Here is a 24,243-nt window from a genome sequence, read left to right on the forward strand (position 1 = left end):
GCTGGAATACCCATCCCATTTCCGCTTGTGTGTCACTAGGAGTAGCGGGAGTAGCAGAAGTGGTAGCGGTAGTAATAGCGCTGATACAACTAGGCAGCATGTTCTGCTCCACTGCCCGATCCGTGAGGCGATGAGCAAGACACTGAATGTCTTGGATATTGTCGAGGTTAGCCGATGTAGCATGGCTCTGAATCTCTGAGGCTAGACCCTTGAGGTACAATTCGATATGCTTGCTTGGAGGGTCCACCATGGTTGGACACAAGTTGGCCAGTTCGTTCGACCGTTTCGTATAAGTTTCAATTTATGACCCCGTCATTTTCAAATGGTAAAGCTCCACTTCCAACTAGCGGATGTCATCACGCGTGCAGTATTCCTTTGTAATGCGTTCTTTGAATTCGTTCCAGGGGTGGCGTTAGCAACTGCCAACCCTAGTATTTGTACCTGCGCGTTCCACCAGGTTAGCGCGATTCCTTCCAAAGTACCAGTGGCGTACTTGACCCTGCGAGCCTCAGGGCATTCACTCATCTTGGATACTGACTCGAGCTTCCCAAACCAATGGAGTAGTCCCACTGCTCCTTCCGTGCCACTGGATGTGCTTGGACGACAGTCCATGAAGTTCTTGAATGTGTAGACAGGTTGCTGTGTGTTCTGACCCGTTGCGCGAGAAAGATAGGTCAAGGTTAAGCGCGAGAGTTGGGTCACGAGGGTAGGATCTAACATCCTAGAATAGGTCTGGAATAGCAGGTTATACCTCCTGCTTGTGCGGCTGCAAGCGCCGCAGCAACTTGTTCGTTAATGAGAGCCGTCAACTGGGCTTGAGTCATGTTAACACGTCCAGACATGATCAAACAGTAAAGGTAGCATAAGTATGAATGGTTCGCGAGTAGTGCGATGACAGAAAAGTGTAGGCACATAGGTGTTCTTAAGCAGTAACAAGTAGTGAGCAAAGTAATGTAAGCACACTACGAGCAAAGTTCTATGCAATTCTAGCAAGTAGGCAATAAACATAAACCTTATTACCTAGAATGTTGAGTCTTGCACGTGGAGCGAAGCGTCGTTGTGGATCGTTGAGAGCACTGTTCTGGTTATAGTCTGGTTTTAATAAAAACGTTTTCCCACATTAAAACCTAGTTCTCTATAACCAATGGCTCTGATACCAATCTGTCACACCCCCCAAAATCCACCTGCGGAGTATCACCGCTTGGGAGCGTGACTGACCAGGATCTAGCCACCAATCATATAGAACAATATATATATAGTAAAAGTATTTGCCATTAAACCAAACCAAATCCATATGAAAGGTGTTCCAAAACATAAGTAAGTTATCATTGTATAGCGGAAGCGTATAAATAAAACCCATCATAATAAAGTATCAAATGTCATAAGTGTTTAACAAGACAATCACGATCCAAGCCCACAACAACCTGCTCCTCCCTGTGCAAGCTCCAGATACCTAACGACCTGCAAGGCATGTAACAGAGGATCAACAACTAGTTGAGCGAGTTCACAGAAAGTAAATGCGTAATAGTAAGTTCGTTTGTAACATGTGGCTCTACTAGGCCGATAGTATGTTCTATAGGTGGGGGCTTCCCATGTTGTATAACCACTAAACTATTCGTAATCATATGTGTTCTTCACAATCCGAGAACAGTAGTAAGTATAAGTTCACGTAGGTCTTACGTGAGTATCCTTCACATCCGAGGATAGTAATTAAGTATAAGTATCCTTCACAACCGAGGATAGTAATATGTATAAGTATCCTTCACATCCGAGGATAGTAATATGTATAAGTATCCTTCACATCCGAGGATAGTAATATGTATAAGTATCCTTCACGACCGAGGATAGTAATATGTATAAGTATCCTTCACAACCGAGGATAGTAATATGTATAAGTATCCTTCACAACCGAGGATAGTAGTATGCATAAGTATCCTTCACAACCGAGGATAGTAGTAAGTATATGTGTACGTAGATTGCACGTATGTGTCCTGCACAACCGAGGACGATGGTATGGTAGTCTAGTAATAGTGTAAGTACAGTTCTATTCAATCACAATCCTTCAATCCCAATTCCCGTGCCCTGGGAATCCCATGCCTTAGTAAGAGTGTGAACTCACCTTGGTTTGCTCGGTATGCTATGCTCTAGGGTTTATCAAACGTCTAAGTCCGTTACACACGACCTAGGATATGTTGCACATAATACGATGTGAGTGTTTGCATCAAATTAGGGTTTGCGAGTGATTGGTAACCAAGCAACTATGTTTTGTGTGTGTATTGTGTACATGATGATATCACATAGAATGGTCACACATGCACGATCATACAATTGCGTTCTACGCCATACAATCATGCAGTCCTTTCAAGTTTAAACAGATTTCAGTGCATGCATCATAACAAGCATTCCGGATCATAAAATCAACTCAATTCCGACAGTTCATCAACAACGTCGGATCTTTTTTTCACGTAATCAGTTCAGACTATGCATTTACAATAAAACTCAGGCTAGGTTATCATGCATAAGAGTCAGGCAGGTTACCAAGTATGAAAGTCACTATAAGTTCAAATCATATGCTTGAGTATTCAAAGAGAGTCTGGTAACACGCAATAGTGACAAAGTCGGACTCCTATGTTTAACATCCATTAAAATTCGGACAAGGAGCCATGGGGAGCTAGGGTTAAAACTCGGACATAGTAGGGTGGGCATGAAATTCGGACCCTAAAGGTCGGACAAGAGAGGGGGCTGCCCTAGTTAAAGAAACTCGGACCTGGGGGAAACCCTTACACAAAGTCGGACTCAAGGGAAGCTCACAAAAGCTCGGACCTAGCTCCTGTATAATGAAACTCGGACATGGGGGGGGGGGTTAAAAACTCGGACCCCCTTCCATTCAATAAACTCGGACCAACACATATATATATCAAACATCGATTTCCCTTATCAACCTTATTAAAGTTCGGACAAGATTTGTTACTAAAAAGGTCGGACCTCTTATTTATATGAATAAACTCGGATCACCACACTTTTTATAAACATCGGACAATCAATTCTTCATCATACTAAGGAGATTCGGACCTTATGCTTGTATCATAACCTCGGATCTAAGTATATATAACAAAACTCAGACATTTAAATCAAGGTTTCAAAACTCAGACAAGTAAAATCCTTAAAACTCTGACTAGAGTTTTAGGATTACAAAACTCTGACATACGAATGTTCATATTCAATTGTGATCGTAGCAGTTACATTCTTGCTTTCATACGAACAGAAACCCTAGCTACCTACTTTCACAATGCAGGATCAGACAATCAATCGATACTTAACAACAACCATCATCACAGGATCAATCTATCATGCATACACTAATCATCATCATCATCATTTCAATAATCAAGATTCAAATTAAAGCATAGAACCATTTAATGATAAACTAGGGTTTTCAAAAATTACAAGAATCATGCATTGTTAACAATCCAACAATCAATAAACAATGATTACACAATTACCTTGAATGGTTCTAGAGAAGGAGAGGAATCGAAAGTGATGAATGCCTTGTGCCAATGATGGTGGTGATGAAGATTGCTAGGGGATTTGAGAATTGCAAGTGCGTGTTTTGTTTTGTGTGCAAATGATTAGTGAAAAGGGATTAGGGTTAAGTATCTCTAGAATTTCACTAATTACCCTCTACCTCCCTAAGTATCACACTTTACACATGCACACCATCTCATAATAATTTCACAGTTTCACCACCAAGTTTGTATATTTGTCAAGTCTTTCAATATTTAACAAACAATCATGCACAATCACACAATACAATTCATTGCACCAAAGCGTGTAAAATTCCATAACAATTAATTGTGCAAATAATCAACTAAACAATACAGGAACGTGCAATAAATGCGAAACAGAAATCTTGGAAATTCGAGTTGTCACAGAGACCATGATGAGGGCATTTCCTTAATAGCTCCTTGAATCTTTCCCAAGTTTCATATAAGGATTCCCCATCCTCTTGTGAATATGTATTGATTTCAGTCATTAATTTAGTGGTTTTAGAGGGTGGGAAATACTTATATAGAAATTTTTGGGCAAGTTCATCCCAAGTGTTTACCGAACCACTTGGGAGGGTGTTTAGCCAAGTCTTAGCTATGTCTTTTAGTGAAAATGGAAACATTTGGAGGCGGACGACGTCATTTGATGCTCCGTTGATCCGGAAAGTGTCACATATTTCCAAAAAGTTGGTAATATGTAAATGGGGATCTTCATCGGGTAGGCCATGGAATGTTGCGGAATTTTGGAGCATTTGGATCAAATGCGGCCGAAGTTCGAAGTTGTTGGCATCGACGTTCAGTGCGTTGATGGCGGCTCCGAGGTTACCAACCGTGGGCCGTAGGTAATCCATTAGGGTACGTTGATCCGCCATTGGGAGTTCCCCCGAAGCCTTCTTTTGTTTCTTGGCTTTTAGTCTTTTTCTTAGAAAGCATTCGGGTTTGTCTAGAGGTTCTTTTATGTCTTTATTGGAACTGGGGCTCATGCACTGCGTAGAGAATTCAGGCCCTGCGATTGAGTTCTAAGTCCTGCGATAAAAACAAAAAAGAACGTTGGTCAGACTCTATACCACGGCCCCGTGGTCAGTGACCACGGCCCGTGGTCGTGTTACAATAGCTGTTTTCTAGATCCATAGTTACTGGGGAGATCAGCATGGCCCCATGGTGCACCTCCACGGCCCGTGGTTACTCCTCTGTAGCTTAGAAAACAAAAACTGCCAGTGAATTTGATGGGCACGGCCCTTGCTGAGCTTCTGTAGAATTTGAAAAATTAACAAAAATCCTTAAAAATTAAAAAAATGAATAAAATTAATTAGGCCGTCGATTTTAAACTTTCTTAAAATCCTTGTGTCCCCGGCAATGGCGCCAAAAACTTGGTATGCGTTAAGCGTAATATGATTTTATTAATATTTTGAGCCCATTTTACGCATTAGTCAAGTTTTAAATTTATAAAACATGATATTGTATTAACACTAAACACACACTTGGGCAAGTGCACCCATCGCGAGCATAGTATACTGTTGGTAAGATACCGAGGTCGTCCAAGGACACAAGAACTTTTAATACCGGTTTATCCTCAACGTCTAATCGTTCTAATTTTTTTAGGAAAAGTTTTGAAACATGAAAATAAAACTAAAAATGAAAAGATAAATAAAATGAAAAACAAATAGACAAGATAGAATCACTTAGATCCAACTCATCTTTAATGTATCCTGTGATGATTTCCGCATTTTCGGACTTTTTAAGAGATTATCTTAGTTATAGTAGTAGGCCCCTCTTTTGAAGGTGGCGTTACCCTCAATCTAGTGGTTTGAGTCAGCAGTGATACAATCCCAAAGGGTCGGAATATTGAAAGACAATTAAGTTAGTTATTAATGCGAAAAGTGGTAGGCCCCTCTTTTGAAGGTGATGTTACCCTCGGCTAAGTGGTTTGAGTCAGCAAGGATACAATCCCAAGAAGCCGGTCTAAAGTATTAATAGTAGTTTACATATGAGGGGTTCAAGCTATTCGCACCGCCGCCATTCAATTCCGTTGGGCATTGAAGGAGGTCCTAGTAAGCTTGAACCAAGTCCTCGCAGGATCTATACACTGAACGAGACAATAACTTTACCAAACCACCCTCCTAACCCCCTTCTAGGTAGTTAACGCGCTTTATATAGACCGTAAAAACACGAATAAGCAAATCAATAACATCATGAAGAAATGGTAAAGAAAATTCACTTTCAACATAAGAAACCAGTTATTAATGTCATTAATATAAACCCAATTAAAAAGTGCCGAAAGATTAAAAATCAGAAGTAATACATTAAAGACTTGTCTTCACCAAGTGATGTAATAGTTTAGCCAAGCATGGCCTTTGATTTAAAAGAACTCTTACGATTAATATTGGATCTCGAGACTACTAAACACTCTAAAGATGGATGGTGGATGATGGTGGTGGGTGTTGGTGTTGTTGTGGTGGTGGAGTGGTGGTAAAGTGGGAGAGAAATGGTTTGCCAAGGGATGCCTTTGAAGTGAACCAAGCACCCATATTTATAGCCTGAACAGAGTCCTGGCCACGGCCCCGTATCCAGCCTTCATTAATTGCATTTGTCAGCAGAGGGCCCCACACAACCCCGTGTCTTCTGGGCAGGACCCCGTGGTCAACTCTTTGCTGTACTATTAAAAGGAAGAATTGACCACGCCCCGTGGAGAGCTGGGCATGGCCCCGTGGTGGGTGTAGAAGCTTCTGCAGGTTTGTCTTGTTGTGCAGGGCCTGACCACGCCCCATGCCCAGCTAGGCATGACCCCGTGGTCAGGTTCTGTTCTTCTTGTTTTTGCTTTGGGCATGCTGCCGAGGGGTCAGGCATGTCACGTTTATTCCTTCTTTTTGTATTTATGTTGGTTTTGGCTACTTATTTGTTCCTTTTGTTCTTTTAAGCTCATTTGGTCCTGCAAATTCAAAAGGAAGAAAGAAACGCGCTTTTTTCCAACATTAGTACTAAAAGGGTTAGTTTTATGCCTCGTTTGATGTAATTTATGTTGCATTTTGCACACATCAATGTGTAGGGAGCTTCTACATGCTTAGATAGTTTATGGTATGTAGATAGTGGAGGCTCCAGGCACATGACTGGATGTAGAGCCCTACTCAAAGATTTCAAAAAACATGGAGGGCGTGATATATCCTTTGGTAACAATTCAAAAGGGGAGGTGTTGGGGTTAAGGACAATGCAAGATGGGAAACTCAAGTTTGAAAATGTCAATCTTATTGACAATATTAAATTTAACCTCCTTAGTGTTTCACAAATGAGTGATAAGGGCTATGGGTCATTCTTCACTAAGAAACTTGTAAGATTGTTGGGCCAGAAGTGGTTAAAAAGATAGAAGAAATCATAGCTGGGAGTAAAACACAGCTTGTTGCTCAAAGGAATGGCAATGTGTATGTGGTTGATACGTTGAAAGATAACCCAATGGCTTATGCTTGTGTGTTCTCAGCAACCTCTAACAAAGAGACAGAATTATGGCAAATGAGACTTGGGCACACAAATCTTAAGACTATCACCACACTCTCAAAACAAGGCCTTGTAAGAGATCTCCCACAAAAACTTTTTACTTGCTCTGAGCATTGTGTTTCCTGTCTAAAAGGTAAACAACATAAAAGCTCTGACAAATCCATTGAAGAGTCCAAAACAACCAAGTGCTTATAAATGTTGCACATGGATTTGTTTAGCCCAGTAAAAATCATGAGTTTTAAAAAGAAAAGATACTTTTTGGTCATTATTGATGATTTTTCTAGGTTTACATGGACTTACTTTTTACACTCTAAGGATGAGACTCCAGGTATATTGCAAGACTTTGTAAAACAGGTTGAAAAGCAAATTGACTTGCAAGTAAAAGTCTTTAGAAGTGATAATGAAACAGAGTTTAGAAACAAGGAGTTGGATGAGTTATGTGTGGCAAAAGGGATTCTAAGGCAGTACAACATCTCAAGAACACCAGAACAGAATGGAGTGGTTGAAAGAAAAAACAGAACTTTAATTGAAGCTTCTAGAACAATGCTTGCAGACTCAGGTTTACCCTTAACTTTTTGGGCAGAGGCTGTAAACACTGCTTGTTATGTGCAGAACAGAGTTTTAATCAACCCCAGGAATCAAAAGACTGCCTATGAAACTCTGTTCAAGATTAAACCACTGATCTCTTATTTCAAAATCTTTGACTGCCCATGTTTTATCTTAAACTTAAAAGATTCAATTTCAAAAATTTGCAACCAAAGCAGATTGTGGTTATCATCTGGGATACTCAACCACTGCTAAGGCCTACAAAGTGTTTAACACAAGGACTAGGTGTGTGGAAGAGACTTTGAATGTAAAGTTCAATGAACTTTCATCAATGAAAATCCCAGCAAACCCTGCTGAACTGTTTGACCTTGAAAAATTTACATTTGAAGATGTGTCTGGGGGTACACCACAATATTCCTCACAAGATAATGGATGTGATATTGTGATTCCACAATACAAAGTCACGACCATCACCAAAGAAGCAGATGTTCAAAACAGCTGTCAAAACTCTGCCACTGCTGAATCAACAGTTGTTGATCAAAACTATGCCATTTCATCAAGTCCAAACTCTGTTGATAAAAATCCATCATCTGTGGATAAAAACCAACATTATGCCACACCGATTCCTCCTATTCCTCCACCTCTATCTCCAACAGATGTTGGCTCTTCAAAATTGCCAACAAATGTTAGCTCAAATGATTCAGATCTGCAGCCATCACCATTCAATGCCATTGTTCCATATAAGGGGGATCTAATCTTCCTTAAATCTCATCCACCAGATCAAATCATTGGCAATATCAGTGAAGGGGTTCTCACAAGGAGTCGATCCCAAAACATCTGTCTTTTTGCTAACTTTCTGTCTCTCATCCAACCAGTCAAGTACCATGAGGCACTGAAAGACAACCCGGTCTTTGCCTGTTTCCACCTTCATTCCCAGCTTGATTGTTGTTTTAATTTCGATTCACAGTACCAGCTTGATTCGCGTTGTTGCCTCGGTTTCCATTTCCTCTATTGTTTCCTTGTGGACGATTTCCATTTCCACCCCGGTTATTGTTCTGATACCAAAACCTCCTTGGCCACCCCGGTTTGTACTTGTAAGTTCCACCAAGACAGTGCTCCGTCCAGGAATAGCCCAGAAATGTAAGTAACTTGTTGGTTTGGAGTGCACTTGCTCATTCGGAAAATTGATTCTGTCTTCTCGGCCCATCTGACAAAAGCAACAGCACCTCCGGTGCCGTCAAAGTTTACAGGCTTGCAGTCAAGAAACTGCTTGTATGTGCACCCTGTACATGCGTTAGAATATACAAATGGTATTAGCGAACGTGCTAAAGAAATCCAAATGTATCGTGGTATGTCTTAATGACTTAGTATTACCATGAGGCGGATTGTTATTGCCATTGTTGTTTGAATTACTCCCGCTAGTTCCTCCTTGTGAGGCTGCGTACTGCGCAATGGCGGCAGCGATGACCTGCTGAAGTTCTGCCTCGTTGGTAGGCATGCGTGACTGATGTCTTGGTGGCATCTTCTAAAAGATGGTTCACGTTGGTCAGGTCATAGTAAGTAATGTGTACATATATACATAACATCTCATGTTAAAAATAAACCAAACACATAACATCTCATGTTATAGAACATAAATAATCAATCAACATCACATATGATGAGAATACTGCGATTGCACTGTCATAAATCGAGACCACAATGTAAGGTGTACATGTACACAACTGTATCATACGACTAAGGGCTACATTACCCTAGTCCAAAATATCTAATCAGTGTCAACAACATCCAATATACATAACAACAAAAGTCATAATCAATATGCAGTCTCCCAAAAGCTGTGCAATCTGTGCAATCGCCGTTTTCTCAACAAAAGTCCACCCGTGTCGTACAAAATAGCCCTACGCTGATGGCGGTGGAGGAGGGGGAAATGAGAAAAGAGCAAATGTCGCATGTGGAGCCAATCCTCCTCCATAGCTCGATGAGAACGCAACAGATACGCTATCTGCTGCTCCTGAGTCCAAAAACGAGCAGCAGAATCGGGAGATAACGGACGAGGGGGGTGTGATATCGCAGGGTGAGTCTGGCCCTGACACTGGCATGGTGGTCGCTGAGCTCTCTCAAGCTCCTGCACGCGACGAGTCAGCGCCTCCTGCTGTATCATGAACGACTTGAGGATATCCTCCGTAGAATAACCCATGTGATAAGGATGATAAGGATCAGATGGCGGCATAATAGGTGGCGAAGTCTAGAGAAAAGGCTCACTAGATGGAGCAAAGGATGGCACAGTAAACGGTGCAATAGGGGGAACCGTAGTATGATGAGAGATCTGTGGTACAAAGTGGTCTCCTCCAGTCATGAAAGGTATCTGACCAAATGGCTGACGGGATGAACCCTCCCCAGGACGTGGTGGAGGTATGTCCTGGAGAAATGTAATAGGAAGGTCTGCGCGATGCGCATCAGTGACGTGTGCAGGAAACAAAGGGGCACCAATAGGAGCTGAAGTAGGTGCTGAAGCAGGTGTAACAGGTACCACAAAAGGCGGGTAGTCATCATCATCGTCTATCCACCCATTTCGGGTGTGCGCATATCGAGGGTCAACATGGGTCGCGAAGGGTGCATGATCGGGCTGCACAGGTACGGGGTCAGGAAGAGGGGCAACAACAGGATCAGCGAGTATATCAGCAACATGAGGAGGATCAATATGAGCATCAATAGCAACATGATCATCCACCAACTGTGGAGCCACAACAGGATGATCATCGACAGGTACATCGTTAGTCAAGGGAGCAACAGCTGGTGCATCGGCATGATCAAGGTCATGCTCTAATGTTAGGACAGGAGCATCAGCTGGCTCAGGGGCCACAGCAGGCTTCAGATCATCAAACTCCATCTCAAAATCAGCGCGATCAGCGAGCATGGGATCAACGGGGTCAACAGGGTCCTCCATGGGCTGATCTAAATGAATAAACTCAATCTCCTGGTCTGGATCAAAACCAGGTGGGAAAACGGGGTCTGAATCATCATCAATGTCATGATCGATCGCAAAACTAGGGGCAGGGGCAGGTGCAGCGGATGACGCTCTATCAGGGTCTGTATCATGCGAGTAGTGCTGCACTCCCTGCGCATGTGATGGTGCGGATGCCACAGACTCAAAGGAGTCTGGGACTGGTGAATGGCTGGGTGCCTCCTCAGCAGGAGCATCAGCGAGTAGTAGGAGATCACCAGCAGCAATAAGGGCCTCGCCCTCCAGGTCATCCTCGGGTGGGTCCTCATCAAATAAGTCGACGTCGTCGTCAGCGACTACATCAAGGGGCATGTCAATAATAGGATATGCTGCAAGAGGTATAGGAGCAGGGATCACCGCGAGCGGCAAATCCCCAGCGATAGGGCCATCAGCGGGCTCAGCAACAACATCGGGCAGCGCAAATGGCTGGAAATCATCGTCGTCCGTGCTGGTGGTGTCCGAAGTATACACCTTGTGCTCTGATGACACCATGTCGTCCGATACTATGAGCATGGGGTCAGTGGTGTCCGATTCTCCGGTGCTGGATGAAGGCATATCGTCTACAACACAAACACACACATATGCACAAATAATCAATCATATAGTCAAATAAGCACATTAGTCACCAATAAGCAATCAAATAGTTCTCTTAGTCCCACTAGTCTAACCTCCCAGCCTCCCAGACTGATCTTCCTAGTCCCACTAGATTTACTTCCTAACCTCCCAGACTGACTCCCTAGTCCCACTAGACAATTTTTCCCAGCCTCCCAGACTGACTCCCTAGTCCCACTAGTCAATTCCCCCAGCCTCCCAGACTGACTCCCTAGTCCCACTAGACAACTCCCTCAGCCTCCCAGACTGAGCCTCCTAGTCCCACTAGACCACTCCCTCAGCCTCCCAGACTGAGCCTCCTAGTCCCACTAGACCACTACCTCAGCCTCCCAGACTGAGCCATAACTAACAAATAAGATGTGCTCAATTTTTGTTTGTAAAAACGTTTTGTGACCTGGATCTGGACTTAAGTGGTATAAGGTATGCAATGTAAAAATGCCCTAGTGATCATAGTCTAGACTCGAGAAGGAATCCTAGTTCGTTATGATCAGAGCTTTGATACCAAGTTGTCACACCCTGGCTTTGCGGAAGCGTGGGTTTATTTGGTGTGACTTCTTAATACCATAGCTTAATCACAAGAAAGCTATATGAAAGTAAAACCATGCAGATCATCCATTGATTTAAGTTTTAAAATAAAAGTAACACAACATTGTCTTAAAGCGTTGACACATGCAACGTAAATTACAACCTAATAACATAAAAACACTGTTCGAAAGACACAACCACAAACTTAAAATAGACGTAGTTTAAGAACTGTGACTCATCCAGGTAAAAGCCACAACCCCTAAACTTGGATGATCCCATAACTCATACGCAGCGTGAAAACGTAGCATACCGTGCCAGATCCTTAGTTCCCTGAAATACATGTAAGTTGGAAAAATCAACAAAAATGTTGAGCGAGTTCATGTGTAGTGAGTATGTAAAACTTTGTAAGTATAAAATCCTGGTATGTAGCAAATAAGGAAATAAAGAGATCACCAATGGTTTGCAAGGCCATTGATATGTGGGAAGTGCAGTAGGAAGACTCAATCCTAGCAGATTTTTGCTTCGGGCACCAAGTCACCCCGAGGTCCGTACTGTTGGGCCTGGGGCTGGGCTCGCTACACCCAGATAGATCTACCGCTATTGTCCCTCGGTCCTACACTGAGGATTAATGCCCTTCAGTTTCCGCCTACCCACTCACATGATCTAAGTAGTAACCCTCCTTACGCTAATCATACCATGTGTAAAAGTACTCATAATCATAGTAACATGTATTTCACCCCCGCAGTTTAAAACTGAAAACAGTTAAGAGAAAAGGGGGACATGAACTCACCGTAGTGCGTCTCTAACTAGAAACCTCACAGTCAACCTGCTGTGCGACGACCTACACGTACTAATTTCTATAAGACGGACGGCCGTGCCTTAGCTTAAGGTTTAAGTTTTTGGGAAATAGTTAGACAACTATTTCGTGTTTACACTTCGTAATTATGTATTAATTATATTCCTTCCCAAGGACGGGGGTTTTAATACATGTGCGTTTATATAAATTTCAAGACTTCATTATTAAGTCCCACTTAATAAAATATATTTTATTTCATTTGTCCAAAATACTCTTCTTCCAAAATATAAATATTTTTCCCAAAAATATTATATTTTATTTCATTTAATTTCCAAAATAATACTTTTATCAAAATACACATTTAAGAGTATTTTTCCAAAATACGTAAGTTACTTTTGAAGTTCGGGTGGTAATAATAATACCGGTGTAACTTAAATATTTATTGTGAGGGCGTTAGTATTATTTTGCAGTCGTTAATATTCAGTGTGTTCCAGTAATATTATTTTTACTCTAAAAATAATATTTATGTAGTTCACAAAATAATCATAAAATTAAACAAGTGTTACTATGAAAAATATATATTCTAAATATATATTTAACAAGTTTTATTTATGAAAATCCCACCTCCGACACTTGGTTATTTTGTAATAAAAATCATGGCGAAATTTATTTGGAAAAACAAGTTAAAAATATATTCATAACACTTGTTATAAAAATATTTTCCAAGTGTTATATATCTAGAAAAATTTCGCCAGAGTTTCCCCTGTAACTGGAGGTGACCACGCTTACAAGGGTATCATTTTCTTTTCAAAATTCCATCAGCAATTTTCTCAACATCAACAAACAATACTCCATCATCAAAGTAGTCGAAAATATACATAAATCGCAAACACATTAACTTGTGGGTTATGTAAAAGTATGTAGTATCCATCCATTATTTTTAATAGATCTTCCTATCCTTAAAAATAAAATCGGTTTCTTGTATATCATATTTTTAAGGAAAACGCATCTTTACAACTTCTAGGTCAAAAGTTACAAACTCCTTTCTTTGTTAAAACCTTTTGTTACATAAGTGTCTACACACTTGTTTGTTCATAAAAATGTCTTTGTTGCAAGAAAGATCCAACTTTTAAACATGGTTTCATATTACGCTTGGTTCTTCGAAAATACCACTTGTAGATCCTTGATCTACTAGTTTAGAACTCCATTTTACAAGAAAAATCACTTTTACACAAGTTCATGTTTATAAGTAGTAGTGTTCATCATCTTACCATGTTTACACTTTACATAACACTAGTTCATATTTCATGAAGACGACCTAGCCGGGTTAGATGACGATCCGAACTACTACTAGCATCAAACAACATAAAATAATCATAACAAAACAAGTTTCATAGGTTTTACACCATTAGTTTCTTTTTATCCACTTTGTTTGCCATTCTTACAAGACTTTAAACTTTGATTTTGCATGCTCATGATTTTTATCTGACAAATCTCTTATTAACCACTTTAGACAAGCTTAAGAAGGTGTTTAGAATCACTTACTACTAGCTCAAGGCTAGGGAAGAAATCAAGCGAAAACAAGGTGGATAATAGCGTCATAGAGAGGTCCTTGTGATCCCGTGAGCACCGAGCTTCCTTATACGTGATCCTTCACCTTTGTGTATGCTTGGAATTACAAGATTGAAACTTGAAAGTGATGGTGGGTGTGGGTTGATGTTCGGCCGATCAAAGAGAGGGAGGGGAAAGAAAGATGCAATTTTGTTCAAGTGGGGAATGAATGAAGTGTGATCCAAAAGTTCTATTTATAAACCATTCATATCCATTTATCCACCATATAATATGTAGCCAAGATATTTAGCAAAGTGATTAAAATAATCAATCAAGGACAAGGTGTGTCACCCTTGTGGTGACCGCTCTGTTAAGGGGGGGGGGATCATGGTTCAAATTCAACTAGATGGTTAGAGTTTAAGTTAGTTCAATTAGAAGGTTAAACTATTTACTAGTGTGTTATGTTCTATAGCGGGTGTTAGGGTATTCAGGGACCCTAACTGGCTCAGAAAAGGAAAAACAATGTCACTGACAATATTTTTATATTCCGGGTAAAGTCCGGTTGTTCGGTTGGATACTGATCCTTTAAAGTGTCAAACAATGCTTTAAAGTGTCTTTATTATTATTTTTAGTGACACGAAGAATTCCCGACACTTTGGAAAGTGTCTAGTATTATTTTCCCATGTTTTTGCACTTTACTAGTTAGCTTAAATGCTGAATTTTATATTAAAGTGCAGAATTTTGTGTTTAATACATGTTTTTGGCACATCCGGTCACTATAACTATCACCTAGTGACGCAGTTCTACAATCCTCACCTCCCTACACTTCTTACTAGTGTAGTAAACTATTCCCGGCTCATACTGGCCTTAGAGACAGTGTCTGTCTGATGCTGGCTATATCAGCATGTTTAATGGGTTATCCGTTCATTGTACTACTGTGCTTTTGTGCATCAAGTTTGTCACTATAGTTCGTATGTAAATAATGGAGTGACAGTTAATAAAGTATGATGCATGGTTAGGTATATATATCAGAAATCATGTAGCAGTTTATCCACAATTGTAAGCAAGCACAGTAATTAAGCAGTAATTGAATATTAATTAATTCGTACGGATACCTAATTTGGTGAGGGTTGTCACATTCTCCGCCCGTTAGAAAAATTTCGTCCCGAAATTTTAAGTTCTACTTCTAGTTGCAAGAGTCTTGGGAAATAAGTGGGGGTATTTCTCTTTCATTCGGTCCTCACGCTCCCAGGTGTATTCTGGACTGTGTCTTGTGTTCCAACGAACTTTGACGAGCTTGACACTGCTCCGGCGGGTTTTGCTCACCTTCCAATCTGTAACCTCAGCGGGTTCTTCAACAAAATGGAACGTGTCGTCAATATGAATCTCGTCTGTGGGAATGACAACAGTATCTTGCGTTGGACTCTTCTTTAGATTTGATACATGAAATGTATCGTGAACACCGTTCAGTTCGGCAGGTAAGTTGTAGGATCGTTTGCTGACCTGATGAGTCGTTCAGAAGAGCACTTAGACTAATCCAGAGGCGGAATTCATTGAATTAGTCTTTGTAAAGCTTGATTTCACTATTTAACGTCTCCTGTATTGATTATTTATCAGATTACAAGTTTGTAGAGACAATCGGACAGGGCTACGCCTTTACACCTTGAAAAACACACACACACGACTACTGGAATCGCTCATATGTTCCCATATATATAGGAACCTTGGGCCGCTCATATGGACAAGTCCATATGAGCGATCCAACCAAGTGACACATGAGCGATCCACTAGATTGCCACATAAGCGACCCACCTATTCTACCCTATAAGCGGTCCAATACAATTCAAGATTTCTCGTTTACCGTTCACTATACAATTAGCCCTATCCTAAGACTCGAACTAAGATGAAGTCGACAGACAACTGCACCAACAGACTCCCCCTTGAATGTTGACGGAATCTTCAGTGAGAGTCTTCAATCATTCCCAGCTCTTCAATCTTGTTCGGTCTTCTTCAGGAACTCAGCCTGGAATCAAATCTTCTACAGGAACTTCTTCCTGAAATCATATGCCTGGATCTTTCTCTGGTTCTAACTTTCGTCAGACTCCCCCTATCATCATGCTAGGATCTCTGTCTGGAAATCGTTATCACCATTGAAATCAACTCCTGGCTTTCTCTGTTTAAGCTCATCTCTGGTTCTGATATGTCTCCTGGCTATCTGTAGCAACAGGATCAGAAACCTGCAAAACTCAACCACTCAATCACAAACCAAAATAATTGTGATTCAACCTAATGAATCAACTAATCTTTTTTTTTTTTTTGGGTAAAATGAATCAACTAATCATTTGATACCTTTTTAGAATTAAACACTGATTCACAACTTTGAAATATTTCAATTTCTGATTCAACCTAATGAATCATTTTAAACATTTCAAATGACTTAACCAACCTATCTGTTCATCAAGTTTAGCTTTTGAGATTTTGAATATCAGCTCTTCAACATCAGTTGTCGAAAATCTTATTGGATTTTCAAAATATAAAATGTAAATGCAAAAACAGGAATTTAAATGCAAAACAAATATATTTTTGTGAGTTTGTGCAAGAGGATCATATCAGTTTTTGAGACACATCACAAGCACCGTTAATCTTCTAATTGTTTTAAGTTCTAAACGATTCACGTAGATTGACGATATATTTGTCCTCTTAAATTTTCATACAATTTTCAATCTATTCAGGATACTATTTAGGTATTTTATGAATTTAGTTCAATTCATGTGTCCCACCTCTTGAATATACTCCCGTATCCAGAATCCCAATATTCAGTCTTACAGGTATGAACACTACAATGATGTCTGTATATAAATTAGAGGAAAAATGTGAGAACTGAGGGATCTCAGGTCAGAACTTCCGTTCAGCAGAGAGATATCAGCTTCGACTTAGCAGTGTGTCCCCTTTAGAGGATCTTTTTAGCTACAACAGATGATTATCAATTTTATTGTCTAATCAACTGAGGGCTTTATGCTATGTTTCAAGCATTTTGCGGAAAGTATTAGCCAAGGACTAGGTCAGAACTACCGTTCAGCAGAAGTCCCGGAATAATACCCCAGACATCATAGAGTATAAACACCTAGTATATCAGAATACGAGACCTTTCAAACGAGATTTCAGGGGTTACCTATATATCCAAGCAGTGTTCCCCACGAATTTCACAAGTTTGAAATTTTAGGTTTATATCCCGAATAAATCTACTAAATGTATAAAAACCTATCGTCACATCATCAGTGAGACCGTTTATCACATTTTGCATTACATTTCTTTAGCGTGCTGTGATAGTCTAACTGATTTACTATCATTTCCTCTTGTTTCGCAACAAAACTCATTTTTACAATTTTTTAATGTTTTTGACATTTTCAAATTTTCTAATTTTTTAAAATTTTACTCCCCTAAAATCAAAATAAGTCTCAATTTTGATTTTCTGGGAAAATTTGAACCAAACTGTACAAAAATGACAACATGATGAGAATCACATCAATTCTCCATCCACCTGGCATAAACAATCAGAACTCCCCCTCACAACAAACTATTTTCCCATAATGATTTCAAAACACTTAAGTTTGTTTTAATCAGAATGGTTTTTCCGGAAAATAAGTTTAGTTGTTTTTACGATGTGTAAAATGGGGCAAAATCATCATTTTGTTTACCAAATTCTTGAATGATAATTAAATCAAGTCCAATTCAATGACCTTGATTTAACCACTTGTAAGATCAACACCATTCACTACTATACAACCACTTGTAGGTTTAGCAATTAAGCTTTTCAAACCTGTTTTTCAACCAATTACCATCTTTTGGTTGAATTCTCAAGGTGCCGATTCCTACTCCTCGCTTACAAACCTGGGAGTTCCGGCAAGTCCTGTAACTTCACAAACAGATTTAGAAAGATGCCGATTCATGATCCGCAATACCATCTTGGGATCTCCGACAAGTCAGGGTTTTTCATTTAAAAAGATCCACCCAAGCCCGACCATCCTTGGGTGTTTTCGACAATTTTTCCTCAACCAATGGCTCTTCTGGCTTTGATGAACCAGAATCATTGCCTGAATGTGGCTTTTCTGACTTTACTGAATCAGATTCATCGCCGACACGTGGCTCCTTTGTTTCCGAAGAAACAGATTCATTGCCAGGAAGTGAAAACTTCACTTTCTTCTTTTTCTTTTCCTCTTTTGTCCCCAGATTTGTATCTGATGAATTCTTTTTGCTTGTCTTTGCAACTGAGGGAGTAGATTCATCAGAACTGTTATTCTGTTTATCCCGTGAACCCGAGGACACAATCTTCTCGAGATATTCTCTCGCTTTCTTCCTCTTCTTCCTCAGTCTGTCTTTCTGCCCCTGTGAAAGTTTAACTTTCTTTTCCTGAATTGACTGTTCTTGAACTTTAGGTTTCAGAACCTTCTGTTCCTGGGGCTTGACTTTGACTGGAATCTTTGCCGATTTCTGAGAATTAGCCCTCAATCTTTCATTTGATTTCCTTGGGCAATCTCTGGCAATGTGACCTTTGATGTTGCAATTAAAGCACCTTCTGCTCTCATAACTCCAATTCCGGCAGTTAACAGCAATGTGTCCCTGATAGCCGCAGCTGTAGCACACCCTGTTATCATACCAGTTACCACCGTTGTACCAAACATTCAAGTCGTAACATTGTTTGGCCTGGTGATATTCCTTCCTCAAATTTGTTGAATTTGGCTTTGAAGCACTGTGGTCCGACCTGCACCACTTATTACCCACAATTTTAGAATTTTCATTTTTTAATTTTTTTAATTTTTTCTTTTGATTGGATGAACAATCTGATGATATTTTAATATCTTTTTGAACAGTTTCTCATTGTTAGTTTTTTGTTTCTGTTCTGCTTTCTTCTTCAAAGGTTTTTGTTTCGAGCATTCACCCTTTTCAGTTGATTGCAGAACAGTTTTCTGAAATTTTTCTTTTTTATCATCAGATTTTTCATCACAATCTTTCACTTTGACTTTGTCAAAGTTTGTGACATTGTCACTCATTGGAACAGAGTTGATTGGTTTTGGACAAGGAATATTCAACTTGTCAGATGAAGTCACAAAACCGATCAACTTCTTTTCAAGTTCATCAATTTTGTTCCTCGAATTCTCAGCTTCACTTTCAAGCTGAGAGATTCTTTCAAGATGACACTTGATTGAATTTTCATTTTCATTTTTCAAGAACAGAATTTTCATTTTCCAAAACATTTATCTGTTCTTGAAGTTTCACTTCATTAGCTTTCAGATTTTTGTTCTCCAATTTTATCCAGAAATCTTCATTTTCTGATGATTTCTGTTTGCTTTCAAAAACCTTTTCATTTTCTTTCAACTTCTTATTTTCTGATGTCAAACTGTTCAAGTTACTTAACAATTTGTCATTTTCAACTTTCAACTTCTCACAATTTTCCTGAACCATAAGAATCTGCTTATTATCAGCTTGCTTCACATCTTCTAGCTTCTTGAATTCCGATGTCAAACTTTCCGCATCCTTCAAGAGTTTGTCATTTTCAGTCTTGAAGCGGTCACATTTTGAACAAACTGATACAGAGCTTGAAGTTTCATTCTTCACAGATTCTTCAACCTTTGAAGCATCCTTCGTTTCCATCTTGTCGATTCCTGCACGAAAGAGTTTAACAAAATCAAAAGGATTCATATTATCATCAATATAACATTTCCTTTTGATATCATATTTCAGAGTACTCTTTGTTGCAAGAAAATCACAAACTCTTCTATCAACTTCAATGAGTATATCCAGATCCAATCTATGTAAATTCTTTTCCATCTCAGCCAAAAATTCTCTCCTTTTCTTTTCTTCCTTATAAAACTCTGCTCTAACTTCATTAAAGAACTGATGTTGAAAAAGTTCTGGAAAGAAATCTCTCTGTTTTAGTTCAACCATAAACTCATCCCATTTAGCAGGTAAAGCAGTTGTCAATTTTGATAGATATTCATCATTTGACATCCTAATACCCCTATGCCACATATTGTCCGTTAAAATTTTAAATCGGTTTTCTATTTCGTTCAACGTTTCCTCCTTTTGGCATATGAATAGTTCAAAACTTTTCGTCCAAATATCCAAGCTCACATTTTTATAATCAGTATCCATATTTCTCATATACCAATTATTAAAATCCTCTAGCTTAATGTTTTCTTGTTCATCAAATACCATCGTCATTTTTCGCAAATCCAACACGTGCTCGTTGACTAAAAATGGATCAACTATTTGTCAGATAAGCGGCCCAGACAAGTAATCACAAGAGCAGACTAACAATTGTCTTAAAAGCGATCCAAATTGTTCAAATAAACGGTCCAATCTAATTGTCCGAATAAGCGGTTCAAATGATGTCCAAATAAGCGATCCAAATGGATGTTGATTTGGAGCGAACCAGGTTGTTTGATCAATAAGCGATTCAAGTTTGTCCGGATAAGCGATCCAGTCTAATCGTTCGAGTGGTTCAAACAAAGTTCTAAGAGCGGTCCACAATGATGTTTTGGAGCGATTCAAGAGTCAAATTTTCGAGCGATCCAAATCAATCGATCAAATAAGCGGTTCTGAAATGTTCAGAAAAGCGGTCCAAAACAACTAGTTTCGAGCGGTCCAGAACATGTTCGATCGAGCGATCCAAATTTAAATTCAATTTTAACTCACTAAAACTTCGAATTTTGATTCGAAACTTTCTAGGGTTTGTCTTTGTACTAACGTATACAATCCCTGAGATTTTGAGCAAGTTTCGACCGTGAAATCTTCCCGAATCAGAAAAAGAAGGTGTAGAAGTGAGAATTTCGAGCAAAAATCGAGCTAAACAGTAAGAACTCTTCCTCCTGAGCTCTGATACCACATGTAGGATCGTTTGCTGACCCGATGAGTCGTTCAGAAGAGCACTTAGACTAATCCAGAGGCGGAATTCATTGAATTAGTCTTTGTAAAGCTTGATTTCACTATTTAACGTCTCCTGTATTGATTATTTATCAGATTACAAGTTTGTAGAGACAATCGGACAGGGCTATGCCTTTACATCTTGAAAAACACACACACACGACTACTGGAATCGCTCATATGTTCCCATATATATAGGAACCTTGGGCCGCTCATATGGACAAGTCCATATGAGCGATCCAACCAAGTGACACATGAGCGATCCACTAGATTGCCACATAAGCGACCCACCTATTCTACCCTATAAGCGGTCCAATACAATTCAAGATTTCTCGTTTACCGTTCACTATACAATTAGCCCTATCCTAAGACTCGAACTAAGATGTAGTCGACAGACAACTGCACCAACATAAGTCCAGCTTGTATGCTACTAACCCAATTCTCTCCAGAATCTTGAATGGACCAATATACCGTGGATTCAACTTTCCACTCTTCCCGAAGCGTGCCACCCCCTTCCAGGGTGATACTTTCAACAAAACCATATCACCTACCTCAAACTCTAGAGGTTTCCTTCTTCGATCTGCATAGCATTTCTGACGATCGCGAGCAGCCTTGATGCGATCTCGGATCTGTGCGATCTTATCTGTGGTTTCCTGTACCACATCAGGACCAACCAATTGCCTATCACCTGCACCAGACCAACAAAGCGGTGATCTGCACTTACGGCCATATAAAGCTTCAAATGGCGCGGCACCAATACTGGTGTGGTAGCTGTTGTTGTATGAAAATTCGACCAATGGTAAATGCTTATCCCAGCTACCGCCCAAATCCATAACACATGCTCTCAGCATATCTTCCAAAGTCTGTATCGTTCGTTCGCTTTGCCCATCGGTCTGTGGGTGAAATGCAGTGCTCAAATTCAATTGTGAGCCAAAAGCTTCTTGGAAGGACTGCCAAATCCTTGACACAAACCTTCCGTCTCTATCAGAGATGATTGAGAGTGGCACTCCATGGCGTGTAATGATTTCTCTCATGTAGATTTCAGCCAATTTGCTTGTGTTATCTTTCTCTCTGATAGGTAAGAAGTGTGCTGATTTCGTTAATCGGTCCACTATTACCCAAATAGTATCGTGACCTCTTGGCGTTCTTGGCAACTTCGTTACAAAATCCATGGAAATTTGTTCCCATTTCCACTTGGGAATCTCAGGTTGTTGCAGAAGTCCTGAAGGCTTCTGGTATTACGCTTTCACCTTAGCGCACGTTAAACACTTGCTCACGTAAACAACAACGTCTCCTTTCATCCTTGGCCACCAATAATGATCTTTAAGATCCTGGTACATCTTATCCGCTCCTGGATGGATAGAGTACCGTGATTTGTGTGCCTCATCAAAAATAACTTTTCTCAACCCACCAAACAGAGGAACCCAAATCCTTTTCATAAAACATAACGTCCCTTCCTCGTTTGGTATTAACTGCTTCTCCATCCCATGGAGATACTCTTCTTCAATGTTTTGTTCTTTCAGTGCTTCTTTCTGCGCGGCATGAATGCGTAGAGAAAGGTCTGTTTGAATAATCATCTCCAAAGCCCTAACCCTTATGGGATTGATTCTCTCCTTTCGACTTAGGGCATCGGCGACCACATTCGCCTTCCCTGGATGGTACTTTATCTCGCAGTCGTAGTCGTTCAGCAACTCGACCCAATGTCTTTGCCTCATATTCAGCTCTTTCTGGTCGAATATGTGCTGCATGTCACACCCCCAAAATCCCACACGCGGAGTACCACCGCTTGGAGGCGTGACATGACCAGGATCAAGCCATCAATCATATTGAACATAGCATAATATAAATAAAGTAATTCGTAAAACCCCATTCAATACAATTGACGTTTCAAAACAATCATAGTATCAGTAGCGGAAGCATAAGTAAATAACCCAAGTAAACCATAAGTTCAATTATTCGAAATGTTTAAACATAGCGTTCTTAACCCACTGCCCACAACGTCCCGCTCCTCCAGTGCAAGCTCCATAAGTACCTAAGGTCCTGCAAGGCATGCAGCAGATAGTCAACAAACTAGTTGAGCGAGTTCACAGTTTATAGTTTAGTTTGGGTAATTGTGCGTTTGTTCAATTAAGTTTCGTATCGTATCAGTTCCCATCGCGGCCTCCCAGGCAGGTATGCGAAGATATTAGGGGATGTTCATCCCGTGTATTCTAGACTAGGTTTATTTGTATCGCGGCCTACCAGGCAGGTGTGCGAAGAATAGTAAATTACAGTTCGCGGCCTTCCAAAGGCAGGTGTGCGAAGATTAGGTTCGTTAGTTCGCGACCGTAGTCTTTACCGACCAGGGTGTGTGCGAAGGCAATTGATCAGTTCGTTCGCGACCATAGTCTTTACCGACCAGGGTGTGTGCGAAGGCAGTTGAGTAGTTCGTAAGCATCAACAGTTTAATCGTTCGTTACAGTATCAAAGTATGCACAAGTAATCATCCAACCCATTCCCACCCTGGGAACCCATGCCTTGGCTGTGTGAACTCACCTTGGTTTGCTCGGTATGCTAGGTTATGCACTCACAAGTAATTAATCACGTCCTATTGTATACACGTATAGTAAATCAGTTCATGGTCGAAATGTTACGCATGCAATTAATTGTTCACATAGCAGTTAGTTTGCATATCGGCACAGCACGTAATATGGCACGAATACGTTCATCACTAAGCATGGCATGTCAATTAAATCAACATATGTTCTATTGTTCCAGACATTATTCAAAACCCTAATATCTTTCGAATCAAATCATTATCTTTCGACATCAGTAATCATAATCATCAAAATGATCCTTCGGTCCGAAGGTTATGTTTCGAACTAACACTATCCTTCGACCCAAGTTATCTTTCGGTCAAACTAGGTTTCGGTCAATTAATGGTTCGGTCAAACTATCTGTCGGTCAAACTATCCTTCGGTCACTACTACTATGATTCGAAGGATAGGTATCTTTCGGTCCAACAGTGGTTCGATCAATAAGTATCCTTCGGCTAGTAACAGTTACGTTTATCCGATTAACCCTTAACACAATTTTCACAAATCTGCTAACATCAACAAGATCAAACAAGCATACTTCTCATGTTTATCAAGAACCCTAATCTGAATAACCAGATCATTCAAGCTACAAGATTATTCAAACCATCCGATTTACACATATGTTTTGATTACATAAACTTGTCCGATTACAATATCCAGCCGATTATTAAT

At 40.1% G+C, this 24,243-nt stretch overlaps 1 non-coding gene across 1 annotated transcript; it reads left to right on the forward strand.

Moving 5' to 3' along the window:
• The first annotated feature begins 3,932 nt into the window (after nucleotides 1–3,932).
• On the forward strand, nucleotides 3,933–4,039 carry LOC118483647. The gene has a single exon (XR_004870933.1). It is a non-coding gene; the product is annotated as a small nucleolar RNA R71 (small nucleolar RNA).
• The last annotated feature ends 20,204 nt before the right edge of the window (nucleotides 4,040–24,243 follow it).

The sequence above is a fragment of the Helianthus annuus genome, chromosome 10 (genome assembly GCF_002127325.2).
Source record: "Helianthus annuus cultivar XRQ/B chromosome 10, HanXRQr2.0-SUNRISE, whole genome shotgun sequence".
NCBI classification, from domain to species: domain Eukaryota; kingdom Viridiplantae; phylum Streptophyta; class Magnoliopsida; order Asterales; family Asteraceae; genus Helianthus; species Helianthus annuus.